Here is a 22292-nt window from a genome sequence, read left to right on the forward strand (position 1 = left end):
TCCAGATGAAATTTACATTGGTCTTATGCCATTTTTCTGTTTTCAATAAAGTGAATAGCAAGCAAATTGAAGAGATAAATTGAGAATACAGATGGCCATTATGAAGTAAACATTGTTTGGTTCCCTGAAATTATAGTAATGATGCCCCCAGATGATTCCTGAGTCTGTATTTCCGATGTGACAGATTTATATTGCCATAATTCCCTGCTGGATTTTTGTCAACTCCTATCACACAGCTGCTGGATATACTGGAGAACTAAGAGGAAAGCTGCATAAATGTCACTGTAAAAAATAGCTGCCGCTCTCTTTATCCTTTCATTAGGGATTGTACGCTAGAGAAGAAGTAGTGGTTTGGAACAATTCTGACATTTTTTTTTGTACAAAGAACACAAAAATTAATTAGTTGTTTTTTTCTTACAAATATAGATATGAAGAGAGGATTTTATTTTCTCCTCAGTCATACCCAAGACACTTGAGTGATTTTAATTGCCTGAGAGGTTATGACTTAATTTTAATCCAAACATCTCTTCAAAGTTGTATGTAACATATGAAATCTTACAGTTGCATTTCGTACCCAGTCAATTAATATCACAGGCAAGCCATATTTTTCCAATTTGTGGAAAGAATACTGAAAAAAAGAAATATTCTTACTGTTCCTTTCTATTGCAGTGCTTGTTTATCAAAATAATAAAGCCATTATATGATCAAAACAATAACTGCTGCTTGCTGTGCTGCAGGCTAGTAATAATCTATTTCTAGAACATTATAGTACACTATGCAATTTTTTCATTCTGTGCATTACATTTTTAAATTCACATCTGAATTCAGTTTGAGAAACAAATTGCTAAAGTCTATGATCACTTCTATATTTTCATCTGCTCTACCTGCATATGAGGTTTGAGCACATATTTTGTAAGCAACAACAATGAACTTTATGCATGAATAATATCACAAAATGAGCTGATCATTACCTACATAAAACCAATTTCTGTTTGTTTGTGTGCTTATGGAACACTCCCCTTCTGCGTTCTGCCTGGGTGCCAGGATGTCACAGATACCAGCAATATGTGGCAGGCTTTATCTAACAGCAATTCCCAGTGGAGCTGGAAACTTCACTTGTCATATTTACTATGGATTACAGCAACTACAAGGAGCTAAATGCTGACACCACTTCACATTATCTGAATCTGGTGCAAAATAAAACGTAATTTGGCAGACTAGCCTTTCATTTATCCTCTGTTGACGTTATGCGGAATGTGACGCAGGCCAATAAACAATCAAATGAAGGACATCATAATCTGTCCTTACAATATACTTTAACACATCAACATCATAATTCAGTACTGCGAAGATGATCAAGTGCAGGAGCTGACCGATCGAGAATCCAATGGTTTGGAAGAATCCACAGCCTGATGTCTGGTTGTAACCAATATAATAGTTCAAATGAACAACAAGTCCACTTGGTCCTATAGCTGCTAGCTTGGCCCAGCTTTATTTATGAAGCTAAAAGAGTGACGACTATATTTTACAATAAGTGATTTCACATGACGGGAATGACTTCATCTTGATCATTCTGATCTCACTGCACATGAATAATGAATGATGCATTGTTCTAGCTCTCTTGACCCTATTCCCACTGCCCTCCATGGCCATTGTAAATGGTTCCCTCTCCACAGATATTGTCCCTCCCCCTTTTAAATCTGCCATCATTATCCCGCACCATCAAAAAATCCATGCTTAACACCTCTGTCCTTGCAAACTAACCCCACCTCTCCAACCTCTCTTTCCTCTGCAAAATCGTTGAAAATGTTGTTGTCTCCAAAATGTATACACGTGGTTTTGTATGAGCAGGGCAGTTCACACTAGCCTAATAAACACGCACATGGACTGGCAACTCATCATGTCTATGTCGTTCATTTGTCCTATCCAAATATATTGGATAGATGAAGATTTAGATGAAGGAATTGAGTGTAATATCTCCAAGTTTGCAGATGACACGAAGCTAGCTGGCGGTGTGAGCTGTGAGGAGGACGCTCAGAGGCTGCAGGGTGACTTGGACAGGTTAGGTGAGTGGGCAAATACATGGCAGATGCAGTATAATGTGGATAAATGTGAAGTTATCCACTTTGGGGGCAAAAACATGAAGGCAGAATATTATCTGTATGGCGGCAGATTAGGAAAAGGGGAGGTGCAACGAGACCTGGGTGTCATGGTACATCAGTCATTGAAAGTTGGCATGCAGGTACAGCATGCGGTGAAGAAGGCAAATGGTATCTTGGCTTTCATAGCTAGGGGATTTGAGTATAAGAGCAGGTGAGTATAAGAGGCCTCACCTGGAATATTGTGTTCAGTTTTGGTCTCCTAATCTGAGGAAAGACATTCTTGCTATTGAGGGAATGCAGCGAAGGTTCACCAGACTGATTCCCGGGATGGCAGGTCTGACATATGAGAAGAGATTGGATTGACTGGGCCTGTATTTACTGGAGTTCAGAAGGATGAGAGGGGATGTCATAGAAACATATAAAATTCTGACAGGACCGGACAGGTTAGATGCAGGAAGAATGCTCCCGATGTTGGGGAAATCCAGAACCAGAGGACACAGTCTAAGGATAAGGGATAAGCCATTTAGGACTGAGATGAGAAGAAACTTCTTCACTCAGAGAGTTGTTAACCTGTGGAATTCCCTATTCCCTATCACAGAGAGTCGTTGATGCCAGTTCATTGGATATATTCAAGAGGGAGTTAGATATAACCCTTATGGCTAAAGGGATCAAGGGGTATGGAGAGAAAGCAGGAAAGGGGTACTGAGGTGAATGATCAGCCATGATCTTATTGAATGGTGGTGCAGGCTCGAAGGGCCGAATGGCCTACTCCTGCAGCTGTTTTCTATGTTTCTATGTTTCTATATTTTGGCGACAAGGATGGAATCCCAAAGCGATGTTTAGGGAGCATGGAACGTCACAGTTTTCAACCATCGAGTGGAAAAGTTTAAGGTGAATTTGTGATACCTAAACTGAATTTTTTTTTTGCGATGTTTTACATTAATGCTTGTACAGAATTGTTTGTGCTTTGCCTTTGCACGTATATAGACACAGCAACAGTGGCGTTGATTTGCACATGTACACAGGTAGCGTGCTGAGCCACTGTTCAACACGATTGGGACAATCATTGCCACGCCTATGGGATTCTTCAGATGCCTTGGCTTGTATGAGTGAGCTCGCGAACCATTCAGTTCTTACATTGAGCAGACGGAGGTGTTTTTTAGGGCCAATAACATTATTGAGACTGAAGTGCAGATGAAAATGTTCAAGCTCAAAATAAAGCAATTTTGAACAGAAAAAAGCTATTTCTCTAACAGCATCATTGAAGAATGACAGCTGTGGCTCAGTGGGTAGCACTGTGTCAGAAGGTTGTTGGTTTAAATCCCACTTCAGAGACTTCAGCACAAAAAAAAATCTAGGCTGACACTCTAGTTCTGATGAAGGGTCATTGACCTGAAACATTAACTCTGCTTCCTCTCCATCGATGCTGCCTGACCTGCTGAGATTTCCAGCATTTTCTGTTTTTACTTTTGTGCAGTGCTGAGGGGGTGCTGCACTATCGGAGGTGTCATCTTTCAAATGAGACATTAAACCAAGGCCCTGTCTGCTCTCTCAGGTGGATGTAAAAGATCCCATGGCACTATTTTGAAGAAATGCAGGGGAGTTATCGCAGTGTCCTGGCTGATATTTATCCCTCAATCAACAGAACAAAAAAAACCAGATTATCTGGTCATTATCACATTGTTGTTTGTGGGAGCTTGCTGTGTGCCAATTGGCTGCTGTGTTTCCTACATTACAACAGTGACTACACTTCAAAAGTATTTCATTGGCTGAAAAGCGCTTTGGGACATCCGCTGATTGTGAAAGGCGCTTCATGAATGCAAGTCTTTTTTTCTTTTAAAGACATTGTCGTGAAACTCGAGGACCATTTCGACCCAAAGCTATTAGAATTAGCAGAGAGCTATACATTTGGTACCAGAAACCAAAAACAAAGTGAGACCATCAGTGAGTAGATCATAGTTCTTAAGGGCTAGACTTTCGACTTCATTGTAAGCGATTTTCTCAGGTTTACAGCTGGTTTTCCGCCCAGCGATGAGTTTCCACGTAAGTTTTTACCTTGGTATCGCCCACATCTGAAGTCGCCCGCTGGGACCAAACTGCCCACGTGCAATGCCGAGAACAACTGCCAGGACATAAGTTTGGCCTCAACCGCTGACGTCCAGATCGCCGAGAGACCCGCCCTGTAAAAGCTGCTTAAACAGAGCAGTAAGGGGGGTCCCTGCAAAGAAAGGTAAGTTAAAGGTTCTTTAATTATTTTTATTTTATTTTAAAATGCCGATTAGGTTTAAAACTGTTTTGGGAATCCTTTGTATGTTTTTATTTTTGTTTGTAATGACATTTTTTTTAAAGTTTTCCCCGCTCCCTAGGCCTAACCATAGCCTCGGACTAAATTTTAAATACTTACCGTCCATTCCGGTAACGACCGCCCATGTTGCTAACTTTCCATTTACCCACCGAGAAAACCGCCGACAATGAGTGTGCAACGCCCATTTTCTCGCTGGGCAATTAGTTTTACTTACTTTAATCATAAAAATGGAAATTCTTGCCAGCTTCTCTCGCCGAACATTAGTGGTTCTTCTCAGCGGGCAATCGGGCGTTGAAGCCCTAAGAAACTAGCTTTGCATTGTAACTTTGCACGATAAGTTTGTGTATGGACTAGTGAATGAGCGCACTCAGTCCAAGTTACTGAACATTTCAAACCTAACATTTGATGTAGCATGCAAAATTGCCCTATCTATAGAGATCTAAGAAAGCTAGGGAACTCTGTCCAACTCAAGTGACTAATGCAGCTGAGGTTAACACACAAACCTAAAGCTGTGAGACCGAGTCAAAAGCATGTTGGTGAGAGCAGCTCAGTAAATTGTTATCACTGCAATGGAAATCACTCACCATAGTCCTGCCAATTAAGAAATGAGAAGTGTTTTCTCTGCCAGAAGGAAGGCTATATTTCAACAGCTTGCAGAGCTAGATCTAAAGCAGGAAGTAAGAACCATTCTAACAGCAATGCAAAGCAGCGACAACAAAAGGATGGAGCTTACAATTTTGAAGTGAACACACCTGATGCTGAAAAACTAGGTATTGACAGTATCAATGCCACTAGCATCAATGCAGGCAGTCGTGAGAAAGATTTCCATACAAAAACATTTGCTCAATGAGCAATATATTGATACAAGTGCAGCATCCAGAATCCAGAACCCTTGGGACCGAGGCTGTTACGGATTCCGCATTTTTCCGGAATTTCGAACGTCTTCCTGACATCACGAATCCGGAAACACCGGAGCCCAAGTTCGGGTAATTCTGGATTTCGGAACATCAGAAAGGCGGGGGGGGGGCGGGGGGGGGGGTGCTCACTGAGGAGCTGTTCGGGCTGCCAGCCCCATCGATGAGATCTTCAGGCAGGGCTGAGCCGCCAAGGAGTTGTTCTGGTGGGCTCCGCCGCAGAGGAAGTATTCGGGCGGTCCCCGCCAAAGAGGAGCTGGTCGGGTGAGGCCCCGCCAAAGAGGAGCTGTTCGGGCCGGCCTGCCAAGGAGGAGGTGTTTGGGCAGACCGGCGAGGAGGCCCTGAGGTAAGGGCAGCAGCGGCGAGGTAAGGGCAGCGGTGGTGAGGCGAGGGGCGGTGAGGCGAGGCCCGAGGTCAGGCAGTGGTGGGACCTCGAGGTCGGCAGGGTCGGCGGGTCCGGATTCCGGAACATTTTACGGATTCCGGAACTCTGGATTTTGGATGCTGCACCTGTACGTGTATCAACATAGCGGTGGACTGCTCTATCATATGAGAGTAAGTTTAATCAAGTACCACTTATAAAGAGAATTAAAACTCCTCGAGACATGTGTACAGTTCAACACAATGGCCAGTTAGTAAAGCTGCCTATTATTGTAGTGAGCTACAACAACAGGCCAGCTCTCATGGGCAAAGACTGGTTGAGAAAGTTAAAACTAGACTAGAAAAATGTCTTCAGTGCAGATGCTTCATAGAGTGACTTGACACAATGTTGAACAAGTATGAAAGCATGTTCACAGACAGCTACGAGGACATCACTGGGTATGACGCCCATATCAAGTGAAGCCTATATATTGTAAGGCAAAGCCGGTCCCGTTTGCGTTGAAAAGTCAGGTGGAGGAAGAGCTCGTGAAGTTCAGAGAGAACGGAGTGCTTGTAAAAACTGACAAAAGTGAATGGGCTATCCCGATCGTGGTAGTGCATAAAGCAGATAAAATTGTACACTTGTGCAGTGACTACAAAGTTACTATCAACCAAACAGTTAATGATGAGCAGTACTCATTACCTACATCTCATGATTTGTATGTATCACTCTCTGGGTCAAGGGTCTTTGCCAAGCTTGGCCTGTCACATGCTGTACTCAGCTGAATGTTGACAAAGAGAGTCAACAGTATCTCCTCATCAACATACTCAAGGGACTGCACTCATACATCAAACTGCCGTATCATGTAAAATCCTCCCTCAAAATCTTCCAGGCTATGATGGATAAGATTTTGCAAGGAATTCCAAATTCTTTATGTAACCAAGACGATGTGCTGATCGCAACAAGCAGCAAGAAAGAAAATCTGCAAGTGTTAGATTTAGTGCTTCAGAGGTTGAATGCCCACAACGTCAAATTGAAAAGGAGCAAATGTGCTTTTGTGCAGCCCGAAGTTGTGTCCCTTGGTCCGAAAGTTGATGCGAATAGCTTGCAACCAGTGAAGGAAAGGTTGCTGCTGTTCTCAATGCACCAAAGCCACAGAACACATCTGAATTAAGATCTTTCCTTGGAATGGGCATGTTTCTTACCTGAGCTAGCGACCTTGTTAGTTCCGTTGCATAAGCTCCTCAAAATGGATGTCCAGTGGAAGTGGATAAAAGCTCTACTTGTGCACTATAACACAGAGCATGAGTTTGTGATGCTTCCAGCTACAGTGTTGGAGCTGTCATAATGGATGACGGCCAAGAGAACCCAATCGTGTTTGCGTCGCGAACCCTCACAAAGAGCGAAAGGAACTTTGTGCAAATTGAAAAGGAAGCACTGGCCATAGTGTTTGGAATCAAAAAATTCCAACCATTCCTGATCATCAGAAATGTTACCATGGTAACCGATCACAAGCAACTCTGAGCAATATTCGGGCCCAAATCTGCCATCCCTGCAATGCCATATCAAGAATGCAATGTTGGGCAGTGTTGTTGTCACAATGGGCCCAAGTTTCGGGCCGCGCCGACCTGGACGCCCGTTTTTCACGCCACAAAGTGCACCTAAAAAAAACCTCACCTCTTCTCCGGCTCCCTGCATGCCCTCTGGAGCTGGGCGCGGCATAGCATGAGCTGTGGGGGGCGGAGCCAGGTCCCTGCGCTGAAAACAGTGCCGGGACCTCTGCACATGCGCGCTACAGTAGGCGCGCATGTGCAGTAGCTCCAGGCGCCCAAAACTGTGGGAGGGGCCCGAAGCAAGCAGCCCCTAGCCCTGGCCGAATGGCCTCACTGGGGCTGCGTGGATAAGGCTCACCACCCACCCAACCGGACCCGACCCGACTTGACTCCTGCTCCCCGGACCGGACCGGACCCGACCCCCGCTCTCCCCACCCTCCCCCCCTGACGACTTGACCTTCGCTACCTGCCCCCCCCACCCCAGCGACTCGATCTTCGCTCTTCGCTCCTCCCCCCGTCGACTCGACCTTCGCTCTTCGCTCCCCTCCCCGGCGACTCGACCTTCGCTCTTCGCTCCCCCCCCCGGCGACTCGACCTTCGCTCTTCGCTCCCCCCCCCGGCGACTCGACCTTCGCTCTTCGCTCCCCCCCCCGGCGACTCGACCTTCGCTCTTCGCTCCCCTCCCCGGCGACTCGACCTTCGCTCTTCGCTCCCCCCCCCGGCGACTCGACCTTCGCTCTTCGCTCCCCCCCCCGGCGACTCGACCTTCGCTCTTCGCTCCTCCCCCCGGCGATTCGACCTTCGCTCTTCGCTCCCCCCCCCGGCGACTCGACCTTCGCTCTTCGCTCCCCCCCCCGGCGACTCGACCTTCGCTCTTCGCTCCTCCCCCCGTCGACTCGACCTTCGCTCTTCGCTCCCCCCCCCCGGCGACTCGACCTTCGCTCTTCGCTCCTCCCCCCGTCGACTCGACCTTCGCTCTTCGCTCCCCCCCCCCCGGCGACTCGACCTTCGCTCTTCGCTCCCCACCCCCGGCGACTCGACCTTCGCTCTTCGCTCCCCCCCCCCGGCGACTCGACCTTCGCTCTTCGCTCCCCCCCCCCGGCGACTCGACCTTCGCTCTTCGCTCCTCCCCCCGTCGACTCGACCTTCGCTCTTCACTCCCCCCCGCCCCCGGCGACCCGACCTCCGCTCCCCCCCGCCCTGGCGACCCGACGTCCGCTCCACCCCCCCCCGGCGACCCGACCTGTGCTCCCCCCCACCGACCCGGCCTCCACGACTCTCTCCCACCACCCCCCCGACCTCCGCGATTCTCTCCCCAGCCCCGACCTTCGCGACTCTCCCCTCCCCGACCTCCGCGACTCTACCCCCCCGATCTCTGCGACCCACCCCCCGATCTCCGCGACCCCCCCCGATCTCCGCGACCCCCTCCCCCGATCTCCGCGACCCCCCCCCCACCGATCTCCGCGACCCCCCCACCGAACCCGGGACGACCCGACGCCACCTACCTGTAAATCCAGCCCGAAGTCTTGGGCCCGGCCGCTCAGCCTCCTTCTCTCCCTCCCTCCCTCTCCTCTCCTTCCCTCCCCTCTCCTCTCCTTTCCTCCCTCCCCTCTCCTTTCCTCCCTCCCCTCCCCTCTCCTTCCCTCCCCTCTTCTTCCTTCCCTCCCTCCCTTCCCCCTTCTCCTCCCCCCTACTCCTCTTCCCCCCCTCTCCTCTCCTCCTCCTCCCCCCTCCTCTCCTCCTCCTCCCCCTCCCCTCTCCCCCTCATCCTCCCCCCACCCCCCTCTACCTCCCTCCTCCATGCTACCCCTCTCCCCCGCCACCCCTTTCTCCCCTATCCCCTGCCCCTCCCCTCGCTGTCAGAAACACAGGCACTGACAGACAGAGAGTGAGAGACACACACACAGACAGACAGAGAGATAGAGACACTGACAGAGACACACTGGGGGAGCCGTCCCAGCACGCTGTTGGAGGACTCCCGGTGCTGCAGTCGGTAAGTAGAAAATGTTTTATTTATTGATTTTTTTATTTTTTTTATTTTTTATTAATTTTCTTTGATTGATTTATTGGTTGATTTATTGATGTATTTATCATTTATTATTGATGATGGCTCTTTATTTGTAAAACTGAAGTGTTTAATGTTTGTAAACTTCCCCTTAAACCCCCACCCCTCCCCATACCCTACGCCTGATTTGTAATCTACGCCTGATTTTCTAAGTGTAGGCAAGGTTTTTCTGAGCGTACAAAAATCTACACTTACTCCATTCTAGGTTAGTTTGGAGTATGTTTTCACTGCCTAAACTTTCAAAACGGGCGTAAGTGGCCGGACATGCCCCCTTTTGAAAAAAAAAATCTGTTCCAAACTGAAACTGTTCTAACTGACTAGAACTGGAGCAAACTAAATGCCGAGAATTGCAATTTCTAAGATACTCCATTCTAAACCAGTCGCTCCAACAAAACAGGAGCAACTCAGGCCGAAACTTGGCCCCAATATGACTACACAATTGAATATTGCACTTTAAAGCAAAATGCAATCGCAGATGCCTTGTCCAGGTTACCACATGAGGACTCGTGCATTGGGAGTGAAGGTGCAATCTTCACGCTAGGTGGGGAAACAGAGTGGTGGTATCTACTTCTTTGAGAGATAGACTTCTGGTCGAACTTCATATTGAACATCCAGGGATTGTTGTATGAAATGAAATCAATTGCAAGAAGCTTTGTTTACTAGCTTGGATTGGACAGTGATCTTAAATCATTAGTAGCAAATGCAGCGTTTGCCAAAATTGCAGAAACAAACCACTCAAAACTCCACCACAACCCTGGTCATGGCTAAATAGACCTTTCAGAGAACATGTAGACTTCTGTGAGAAAGCAAATAATCATTTCCTGGTATTTGTAGATAGTCACTCAAATACTACAACTGTACGTACCATAAATGAATTGAGGTCAATCATTGCATATCACGGTTTATCTGAAGAGCTTGTTTCTGACAGTGGCCCTCAGCTTCATTCTGCCCTATTTCAAGAATTCATGAAATGGAACGGAATCAAACACATTCTTGTTCCACCATATAATCCAGCTTCAAACGGAGCAATCGATAGGTCAGTCAGAATAGTGAAAGAAGCTCTCAAAAAGCAAGTGTTGCCGGGACTCAGCATGAAGCAACATTTGGCAAATTTATTGCTGAAGTACGGAACTACTCCGCACCCTACAACTGGACATACTCCAGCAGAACTCTTGATCAACAGGAGATTGAGGAGACAATTGAATCTTGTTCAACCGAACTTGGCCTCAAGAGTTGAATAGAAACACCAATCAGAAAGAATGCAGTTTCAAAGATAACAAGCGCGTTCATGTTCAGTCCCCCAGGCAAGTCAAGTTCACACAAGTGGGATGTAGGAACCATAGTAGAGGTTGGTGGAACCAAGAGTTATTTGGTTGAAATTGGTGACAAAATACGAAGTGTTCATGTAGATCAAATGATCTCTGTTCGAGATGAACCAAGACATGATCATGAACCACTTGATCATGAACTCATACATGACTGACTCAGTTCAGACTTCAAATAACTGAAGTACCAGGTTCAAATAAGTCTGAGATGGAAACAGGATTTGACTTTGGAACGAAAACAAAACAGTCCAAAAATTGGTTCAACACCAAAACCTCCTGTAAGATCAGGAAGGCTCCACAAACCTCTTATTAAACTGGATTTGTAGTTCATTTTTTAAAAAGCCAGGAGTCATTGTTATGTGGTACATGTACTATTGAAGAATAATACTTACTTTATATATGTACTTTATATTATGGGCCAAAAATTGAGGCCTTTCCGGGTGTGAATGATGTTTGGAGTAGAGATTGGACTATTTGCCCAAATCTTGCCCAGTGAATGTCCTTCAAACTCTTACGCTTTTACCAGCATAAGAGTTTTAAAACATAGAAAATTTAAATGTAATCAATAATTTTTATATTAAAAACCCTGTACATTAAAACACATTAAAAAATATGTCAAAAACATATTTTTTTCCAAAACATTTAATTACATTCAATTTCAATTAATTTTAAATATGTGAGGTGTTTTTTTGTTATTTATTGTGTTGTGTTTCTTGTTTTTTTGGGGTATTCTCATTGATAGTAATCGGAGCTCATACAAACGGAACTCACCATTATTATCAATGAGATTACTAGATGCTCATTGGTGGTCCAGGCCCATGTGATCCCAGCATACGAATACGTACCTGGAAGACATGTTTCCGTACACTGGACTGCGAAACTAGGCCTCTGACCGCAATCCTACGTTCCTCCGGGATCACCATTTTCGTTAAAAAAATTCCGGTCGGAGGTATTCGCTTGAAGGAAGCTTCTGACTGCAATTTTTCCCCCCAATATGTTTAAAAACAAAAGAGAATAAGTAAAGCCAACAAATATATTAAGGCATATTAGTGCTGGTATGTTTGTATATTTGGTTGATATTATTTTTAAGGTACATATATGTTATGTGTGCATGCTTGTATTGTTATATGATGTCTGTAACATTGAATGTACCTTACACTGTACACATCTTACTTGTACACCAGAGGGTGCTGCTGCTGGAGACCTAAGGGTTACCTGCACAATGCAGGTAACCCAGTATAAAAGGGAGCTCACAGCTTGGTGTCCTCACTCGAGGAGCTGCAAGTAAAGGACTACAGTCTACACATACCCTGCCTCATGGAGTCATTACCAAAGGTGCCTACATACACAATAATATACATCTGAAATTTAATTATAAAAGAAGTTAAAGTGAAATAAATTGAAATATGAAAATGGTACACAAATTGTCTTGTATGTTCTTTAGTGTAGTTATTGACTAACGCTATTATTAATATCAATGTATAAGATACTGTCATAAAATAACAAACATACTGAGAAAGGTAAGAGCATAGATTTGTTAGATTGAAACTCCTTTATCTGGAACCCTTGAGACCTGGCCTGTTCTGGATAAGGGGTTTTTCTGGACGAGGGGTGGTCATGTTAAATTGGATGGTACAGGTACTGAGCAAGGGGATATCGGGGCTGGCAGGCTTGGGGCTGGGCGTGCGGCAGAGAGATCATGGGAGGGGGGGTGGTGGATCGCGGGGTCAGGCTAGCGATTGCGGGAGTTGTCAGCGAGAAAGGACTTCAATTTGTTCAATTTGTTCATGTCGGAGTTCTGCGCATGCACCACCCGGTGGCTGGGTATGGTTCTGGACAAGGGGTGGTTCTGGATAAGGGTGTTCTGAATAAGGGAGGTTCAACCTGTATTTGAGAAAGGAATACTAATGCTTTTTTTAGGAGAAAAGCAGTGTAATTTATGCACGTGGTTTTGTATGAGCATGCGAAGTTTGCACTGGCGTAATAAACATGCACATGGACTGACAACTCATCATGGTGTTGTCCCTCATTTGTTCTACCCAAATATATTACACCTCCAAAATCCATGCTCATCTTTCCCACAACTCCATGTTTGAAGATCTCCAATCAGGTTTCCGCCCTTGCCACAGAAATGAAATGACTCTAATCAGAGTCTCAAATGACATCTGCTATGACTGTAGTACACTATCCCTCTTCATTTTCCGCGATCTGTCTTCAGCCTTTGACACGGTCAATAACACCATCCTCCTCCAACACCTCTCCTCCGTTGTCTAGCTGAGTGAGCCTGCCCTCACCTGGTTCTACTCTTACTTATCCAGTTGTAGCCAGAGGATCTCCCGCAATAGCTTCTCTTCCTGCACCCGCTTCATTACCTCTGGAGTCGTCCAAAGATCTATCCTTAGCCCCTTTTTATTTGCCATCCACATGCTGCCCCTCAGTGACATCATCCGAAGACATGACATCAGGTTCCACATTATACTGATGTCACCCAGCTCTATCTCACTAGCATATCTCCCTCCAATGCCTCTGTGTTTACAGTCTACTTGGCCAACATTCAGTCCTGGGTAAGTTGCAATTTAGTTCAATTAAATATTGGTAAGACCAAAGCCATTAGGCTAGACTTTCCACTAGGTGGCTAAGGCCCCAAAAAATGGGCCTTATTCCAGTGATTTGTGATGTATCGACCATGCTGATCGCCGGCATAAGGCCCATTTATTTTGCGATTTCCCACTCGGCCTTACCCCAGCGATGTCAAATGGGCGATCTGATTTCTCAGCGATCTCATGATCGCCCAACAAAAGAGGATGTGAAATAGAAGTCCAAAAAAAAAAGCTTCCCTAGCAACGATATTGTCCGCATGCGTGGATGTTTTTTTTTGGATCGAATTTTTTTGCCGCATTTGGAGAGTTCATGAGTCATTGCACATGCACAGAAGGAAAGGGAGGGTCGGTGAGAGCGGGAGAGAGAGGAGAGAGGAATTCATCGGTAGATTGTTATCAGTTATCATTACAGAATTGCCACATCCATTCAAAATCAAAATTAAAGTGAAAGTGAAAGAAGAGGGGCCAAAGCCTTCAGTGAGGAGGCTAACGTGGCACTTGTCCATGTTGTATCAACAAGGTGGGAGGCCTTGACACGGGTTGGCCTTGGGAAACCTCCACCCCGTGCTTACAGGCGGATCTGGCAGGAGATTGCCGATGTGGTCACATCGGCATCCCATGAGCTGCGGACGTCTGACCAGTGCCGCAAGAGGTAGAACAGCCTCCTGGCAGCTGCCAGAGTAAGTTTGATTAATTGCAGACAAATTCCTCAATTTTAATTATTTATAATGTGAAGTTTAAAAACTACATTAAATGAAAAAAAAATTACATTACCAATTCCATTTATTCACCCTCATACTAAGTTGCATGTTATAGTGTTAAAAATTATTCATATGCAGCCACCACAGTAAGTTACATTGTAATATTTAAAAATCTTAATATTTAAAAAAAATTGTAATATTTAAAAGTATTTACAAATATTTAAAAGATATTTAAAAGTCATATTTAAAATCATACGCACATATGTATTGTATACTTACTGTATATAATCAGAATAATATTAACAATTATTCATATGCAATACGAGGTTATGTAATAATGGAATATTTAAATCAGTCTTCAATGTTTATTGTCAGGAAAGGTAGCAATGTTAAACTATCATTTACAAAAAAAGATAAGTTTAAACCGCGCGGAGCAAAGGAGGACAGGTGGCGGCCCCGTGACAGTGCACATTCTCAATCCATACGAGGAGTTTGTGGTGGCCTTGGTGGGTCCTGAAAGCCGTGCGGTCACGACTCATGGCCCACCCTTGAGTCTGGTGAGTAATGCAGAATTTGCAAAGTATCAAACATTACTAATAACATACGCAAACTATCGTAGTTACGCATTTGTTATGCAATTATAATTCATTAGTTCAGATGTAGTCAGATGTAATATTTAAAAGATATTTAAAAGTCATATTTAAAATCATACGTACATATGTATTGTATACTTACTGTGTATAATTAGAATAATATTAAAAATTATTCATATGCAATACGAGGTTACGTAATAATGGAATATTTAAATCAGTCTTCAATATTTATTGTCAGGAAAGGTAGCTTATGCCATGCAATGTTAAATTATCATTTACAGAAAAAGATAAGTTTAAAAATGTAGTCTGATCTACGAGTGAGGCCATGATAACGCTGATGAACCCTTGTGCATTTGTGGTTTTGCAAAGTATTGCAATGTTTTGCATTACATTGAAATTATTGATATTGAAATATTGAAATATATTGATATGTATTGTTATGAGTTGTTTAGAAATCTCATTCATCTTTCTAAGGTGAAGTGTCCGTTGAGCACTGCTTGGTGCCACTCGCAGAGCCCGGTTCTAACAGCTCACAGGAGGATGAGACGGTGGAGGATGAGTAGGAGGACGAGGAGCAGGAGGAGCAGGAGGATGATGATTTTTTTTTTTGTGCGGGGGGAACAATGTGCGGCCATCTCGGTTGAGATGGAAGAAGCACCGGGACCAAACGGTGTGCAGGTGGCGACGCCAAGGCGCGTCATATTGCAAACGTCGACCCCACGGAGGTCTGGTCAGCATGGCGAGCAATCGCCTACCTTGGAGGGCCAGACAGAAAGCTTGATTTCCCTGTGCAGGGAGACGGTCACGACTGGTTGCGACTTTATCCAGGGGTTCGCAGGATTCTCTGTGAACTGGAGCCAGTTTCCAGCATTCTGGAGCGAGTTCTGCACGAACTTCTCGAACTGGTCTGCTGAGCAGTCAGTCACAGACTGCAAGGGAGACCTTGGAGGCTATTCGGCAGCAGACAGCCGCAACCAATGCCCTATGGCATGCGTTGCTGGCTGGACACGGCGCTGCACCCCAAGGTGTCGTGTCTGCTCGCAGTGAGACCCCAAGCACGCAAGCGAGTACGGAGGACACAGTTCCTCCTGACTCGGAAGTGGAGCCTCAGGCTTCCGCTTCCGCTCCATCACCTCCACCACGGCAGGAAATCTTGCCGTCCCACTCTGCACGACGTCTTGGTGTCGGTCTGCATAGACCAAAATGGGTGGGTGGGGTGCGAACACAGGGTGGGGCTGGACCTGGTCTCTGAAGGCAGCTGGTGTCGGGCAAGTCGAGGTAAGACCGCTTGTCCCTGTACTTGCAGGGGGTGTAACGTCTGGTCCGCCTCATCAGTCTGGCACATCTTACATTGGGCACATGATGCTGTGGAGCGTACCTTCGGCCATCTTGAGTCTGCAGCATGTAATTGGTCCTCAATAGAGGGCTAGAAAGGACAGGCCCCATTGCAATAGCTCTCTGTTTTCCACCGATTGGTCACAAAGGATGAATGTCCTGACGAAGACACCTATTAAATTCCAATCGGTCACAGTATGGTCAAGATGTTTGTACAGATGATCACATCACCTCCAAACACCTCCAGAGTACATCCGAACTCCCCCGAGGTTGAAGCAGTGCAGCCTTTTAAAGGATGAGACATGTGATGTAGAACATGGCATCCATAACGCTGTGATTAGTTCCGGCTCGTTCAATTTTTTCCAGGCGTTTTTTTGGGTGAGCGCTATTGTGGGTGATATATGAGCGAGGTGGTGAAAGTGACGCAGGGCAATCTCCTGTGCATTAGTTTCGGCAAATGTGATCTTTACAACAAAAAAAAATGGGCGGGCGGTATTATTGAATCTTGGCGTTAATTCCGTGCGGAAAATAATGCTAGGCGATATTATGGGCGTTGATTTTGCCCATTCTGATGATTCCGCCCAAAGAAAGTGGGCAGGCAGTATTATTTTTTCCTGGCATTACCCACATGGGGAAAGTAACACTCGGCGATAAGTTTCCGTAAAATGCCCGTCAGTTTCCATTTTGTGGCTAAATGGGTGATATTTGGGCGTTATATGTCATTTCAGTGGTAAAATGGACGTTAAGTGGGCGTTAAGTATGCAAAAAACATGGAAAATCTAGCCATCCTCTCCATCATAAAGACTGTCCACTTCCGCCTCTATAATGTCCCCTGTCCATGTACCTGCCTCAGATCAGATGCTGCTAAAACCCTCATCCATGCTTTTGTTACCTCCGGATGTGCTTCCAAAGCTTCCGTGCCAGTCTCCCTTCATAAACCTGAGATCATCCAAAACTCTGCTGCCTGTATTCTAACCCACACAGTTCCACTCACCCATCACCCCTGCACTTATTGGCCTATATTAGCTCCCGGTCCAGCAACGCCTCAAATTATACCAAATCCATGCATCTGGCACTGGCCATGATATAAAATGTGACACAACATGAAACATGGCATGACATGAAATGATACGTGTTGTAAAATGTGACATGGCATAAAACATGATTTGGCATAAACGTGATGTGGCTTAAAACATGACAGGACATAAAACGTGACAGGAAGTAAAATGTGACGTAAAATGTGTCATGATGTAAAACATGATGCAATGTGAAACATGATATGACATGAAATGTGAAATGACTTGAAACATGGCGTGAAACGTGACATGATATGAAATGTGTCGTAACATGAAACATGCCCTGACATAATATGTGACCTGGCGTAGAACATGGTCAGGTGGCCTATTGGAGCTCTGAGTATTTTTAGAACTGGTTTGGCACTGGTTTATACATCATTGGTGTCAAATAGAAGTGGTGTGAGACCACAACCTCCAGGAAGTCTTCCTTCACTTCTCTCTGGGGTCAGGTTGGGTCCAAACTCTGGAATATACACAATTTGACAGCAATGCTAAAGTTAATTTTCAACTGATTTTATTCTCGCTGACCCAGTATATCTGAAATAAATTAGGTGCAAACTACTCCCCGATATTGATGTCAATAATATATCACCAATAATAAGGAAATACTGAGATTTTTTAACAAGACACGAGTCACCAGAATACACAGACATGAGTAAAGCTGCTTTTATATTGCACTAAAACTCGCACTGCTAATGCCTGAGTCGCAGGTAGCTGACTGCAACCTAACAGTAAACTAGACTACATTATAACAATGACAATGCTGCAAAACCTCTTAATTGGCTGTATAGTGCTTTCAGACATCCTAAGATTATGAAAGGCGCTACATAAATGCAACACTTTCCTTTTAGCCATAATTCGCAGAGAATGGTGGCTGGAAAGAACCCCAGTAACAATAGCGCTTCCCTGCTGCTGACCCCAAGCAATACTTTAGGGCTGCAACTGGCTACATGAGATCCATGCATCAGGTACTTGCAATGCTGCCATGGATCTTACATGATATAAAACCAGCTTTTCTTCTCTCTGTAATGAATGTAATAACTCAAAAGAGTTGTTATTGTAAACTGCCTCAGGTGTAAATCTGATCCAACTTTATTCGCGCCCAAAGTAACCCGCTTGACATGGTACCCGCGCTTATATACCAGTGACCGCGCACGTGCGCATACAGCCCGATGACCTCCGACAATGGCGCCCCCTGGTGTTTGGTGACCCCAAGCATAAATACATAACAACATCTCCTTTCAAGATCTTAATATCAGTCTTTTTACAAATTAAATCGGTCTGGGACTTTCCACTCACGAGTTGATTGTCTCAGTTCAACTTCAGTTCTAGGTGAGCGTTCTGAGTCAGTTGTGACTGAAGGCTGAGTAACCGATCTGATGGGAGTGGTAATGACCACATCAGGGACTGGAGGTCCAGTTTCAATAATGACAGCAAAGTCCTCTGATGAATGAACATTGGTTGGTTGGTCACTGACTGCATCTTCCTCAAAGCGGTTCCTCATTTGTGTGCCGCAGTTTTATCTGATCAACATGTTTTCTGCATGTTTGCCCATTCTTGAGCACGACAATAAATACTCTTTTACCCTCCTTGGTTGTAACAGTACCGGCGATCCACTTTGGACCTTGACCATAGCTCAGTACATAAACCGGATCGTTGACAGAGAAGTCACGTGACACAGCAGCACGATTATGATACCCTTGCTGACTATGATGTCTGTTTTCAACACGATCATTCAAATCGGGATGAACAAGAGAGAGCTTGGTCTAGAGATTTCTCTTCATTAGTAGTTCAGCAGGGGCGACCCAAGTAAGCGTATGAGGTCTGGTCCTGTAACTGAGCAATATACAGGACAAGCGAGTCTGCAGTGAACCCTGAGTTACATGTTTCATACTCTGCTTGATCATTTGAACAGCACGCTCTGCTTGACCATTAGAAGCAGGTTTGAATGGGACTAACCTCACATGTTTAATACCATTGAGTTTCACGAACTCTTGAAACTCCAGACTTGTGAAGCAAGATCCGTTGTCGCTCACAACAATGTCTGGCAAACCATGAGTAGCAAACATGACACGAAGGCTCTCAATAGCAGCTGTAGATGTACTGGACGACATAATAATACACTCTATCCACTTTGAATATGCATCCACCACAACAAAAAACATCTTTCCCAGGAAAGGGCCCGCAAAATCGATGTGGATCCTCGACCATGGTTTAGATGGCCACAACCAAAGACTCAATGGAGATTCCGCTGGTACTTTACTTAGCTGCATGCGAGTATTGCACTGATGCACACATGATTCCAGATCAGAGTCAATTCTTGGCCACCATACATGAGCCCTAGTAATGGCTTTCATCATGACAATACCGGATGAGTGCTATATAGTTCACGTACAAATTTTTCTCTGTCTTTCTTAGGCATAACAACATGATTACCCCACAGTAAACAATCTGACTGAACAGACAGTTCATCTTTGCGATAGTTGTAAGGTTTGGTCTCATCACACATTTCCTTTGGTATTGCAGACCAATCACCACTGAGGACACAATGTTTCACAACCGATAAAATAGGGTCATGGCTGGTCCAGATCCTAACTTGAGCAGTGACAGGAGTTCCTTCACTCTCAAAAGTATCCATTACTAACAGTAGATCTGCAGGTTGAGGCGTCTCCACCTCAGGTGTGGGCAACGGCAGATGACTCAGTGCATCGGCACAATTCTCGGTGCCAGATCTATGATGAATAACAATCATAGGCAGACAATGTCAATGCCCACCTCTGGATATGGGACGATGCATTGGTATTAATACCTTTGTTTTCCGAAAACAATGAAATGAGTGGCTTGTGATCCGTTTCGAGTTCAAAACAAAGTCCAAACAGGTACTGATGCACCCATACACACAGGCCAAAGCTTCTTTTTCTACCATGCTGTAAGCTCTTTCCGCCTTTGACAAACTTCTCGAAGCATACGCAACAGGTTGTAGCTTACCCGACTCATTTGCTTGTTGGAGTACACAGCCAACCCCATATGATGAAGCATCACAGGCCAATACAAGATGCTTACACAGAGCATAATGAACAAGCAACTTGTTTGAACAGAGCAGATTCTTAACTTTCTCAAATGCTCTATCTTGAGCCACACCCCAGACCCAGTTGTCGCCTTTTCTGAGTAGCACGTGCAATGGCTCTAAAAAGTGCTCAGTCTGGGTAAGAAATTACCAAAGTAGTTGAGTAGCCCAAGGAATGAACATAGCTCCGTCACATTCTGAGGCCTGAGTGCATTTTTTGATGGCCTTGGTTTTCAAATCAATGGGCTTGATGCCATCAGCAGCAATCTTCCTCCCCAGGAATTCAACTTCAGGTGTCACGAAGACACACTTCGAACGTTTCAGTCTGAGTACCACTTTGTCCAGACGATGTAGGACCTCTTCAAGATTGTTCAGATGTTCAGTAGTGTCACAACCTGTGACAAGAATCTCATCTTGAAACACGACAATTCTAGGAATGGACTTCAGTAGACTCTCCATATTCCTCTGAAATATGGCTGCAACCGAACAAATTCCAAAAGGACACCTGTTGTAGACAAACAGTCCTTTATGGTTGTTGATGCAGGTGAGTTTCTTCGAGGTGTCGACAAGCTCCTGTGTCATATAGGCTGACGTCTGAACCAGTTTAGTGAAAGACTTTCCACCAGCTAGCATGGCGAACATGTCATCAGCCTTCGTTAACGGGTACTGACCCTGTTTCGGAAATCGGTTAATCGTAACTTTGTAGTCTCCACAAATCCTGACAGTGCCATCACTCTTCAACACAGCAACAATAGGACTGGCCCACTCATTAAACTCGACCGGTGATATGACCCCTTCATGTTGGAGTCTGTCAAGCTCAATTTCAACTTTCTCCCTCATCATGTAGGGAACAGACCGAGCTTTATGATAGACAGGCCTTGCATCAGAATCCAGGTGAATCTGCATCTTGGCTCCAGTAAAATTACCAATGCCCGGTTCAAACAAAGAAGGAAACTTCTTCAACACTTGAGCATACGACGTGCCATCCACCAATAACAACGTTTTGATATCATTCCAATTCCACTTGATTTTCTCGAGCCAATTCCTGCCGAACAGTGTTGGACCATTACCTGGGACAATCCATAACTGTAGATCATGAACCACACCATCATATGACACCTTGAATAATGCACTGCCAATCACCGGTATGAGTTCCTTAGTGTAAGTATGCAACTTGGCATTGACTGGACTTAGCTTAGGCTTCACACCTTCAGTGTCCCACAACTTGTCGAATGTCCTTTGGCTCATTATCGACTAACTCGCACCTGTGTCCAGCTCCATTGATACAGGCACACCATTCTGCTTCACATTAACAATTATCGGCTGGCTCCTTCCCAAGAACGAATACAGACCATACACTTCCTCCTCGGGTTGTGTATCTGGGCCAGCACTGGACTGGTCATCATCAGCAATGTGATGAGCGGCAGCATGATTGCTCAGTTGTGGGCACATTCTCTGAAGATGCCCCACTTTCGAACAGCCATTACAGGAGTACTGTTTAAACTGGCACTGATGAGGCCGGTGATTGCTCCCACAACACCAACAGGGTGAAATTGGATTCGTACCAGTTGGTGGACTTTGAGCAGCTGCAGGTTTCATGTAAGCAGTCCAGTAGGCCCTGCCATAAGCAGTCTGTCAAACGACGACACAATCTTGTTTACAGTACTTGCCGTGGAGCTCCGACTCTTCGATGATATCTACCTCAAATTATCATCAGTCGTCATGCCTGCCTGGGCAGTCACAATGGCCTTGCTCAAATCCAGCTTCTCTTCGGTCAAGAACTTTAGAAGAATCACATCATGGTTGATGTCTATCACGAAGAAATCTCGCAGCATGTCTTCCAACATGTTCCTGAACTTACACGGCTCAGCAAGACGTTGCAGGTCGGCGACGAATCCCGACACATCCTGGCCCTCAGCAGGAACATGTGTGTAGAAGCGATAATGTGAGATGATGATCCCCTCTTTTGGCTCAAGATGGTCACACACCAAAACACACAAATCCCCAAATTCTTTGTCCGTTGGACGTAAAGGCGAGAGAAGATTCTTCATGAGGCCATAAATTTTTGGACCACAAACGGTGCGAAAAACCGCCCTGCGCCGAATTGCGTCAGCCTCTCCCTCCATTTTGTTGGCCACAAAATACTGATCCAGGCGGTCGATAAAATTCGCCCAATCCTTGCCATCTGCGAATCTCTCCAGAATTCCAATAGTGCCCATTGTACATGCAAAGGTTCTTAAGTTACCTCGTTGCCAAATGTAATGAATGTAATGACTCAAAAGACTTGTTACTATA

This window comes from Pristiophorus japonicus, chromosome 1, assembly GCF_044704955.1.
Source record: "Pristiophorus japonicus isolate sPriJap1 chromosome 1, sPriJap1.hap1, whole genome shotgun sequence".
NCBI classification, from domain to species: domain Eukaryota; kingdom Metazoa; phylum Chordata; class Chondrichthyes; family Pristiophoridae; genus Pristiophorus; species Pristiophorus japonicus.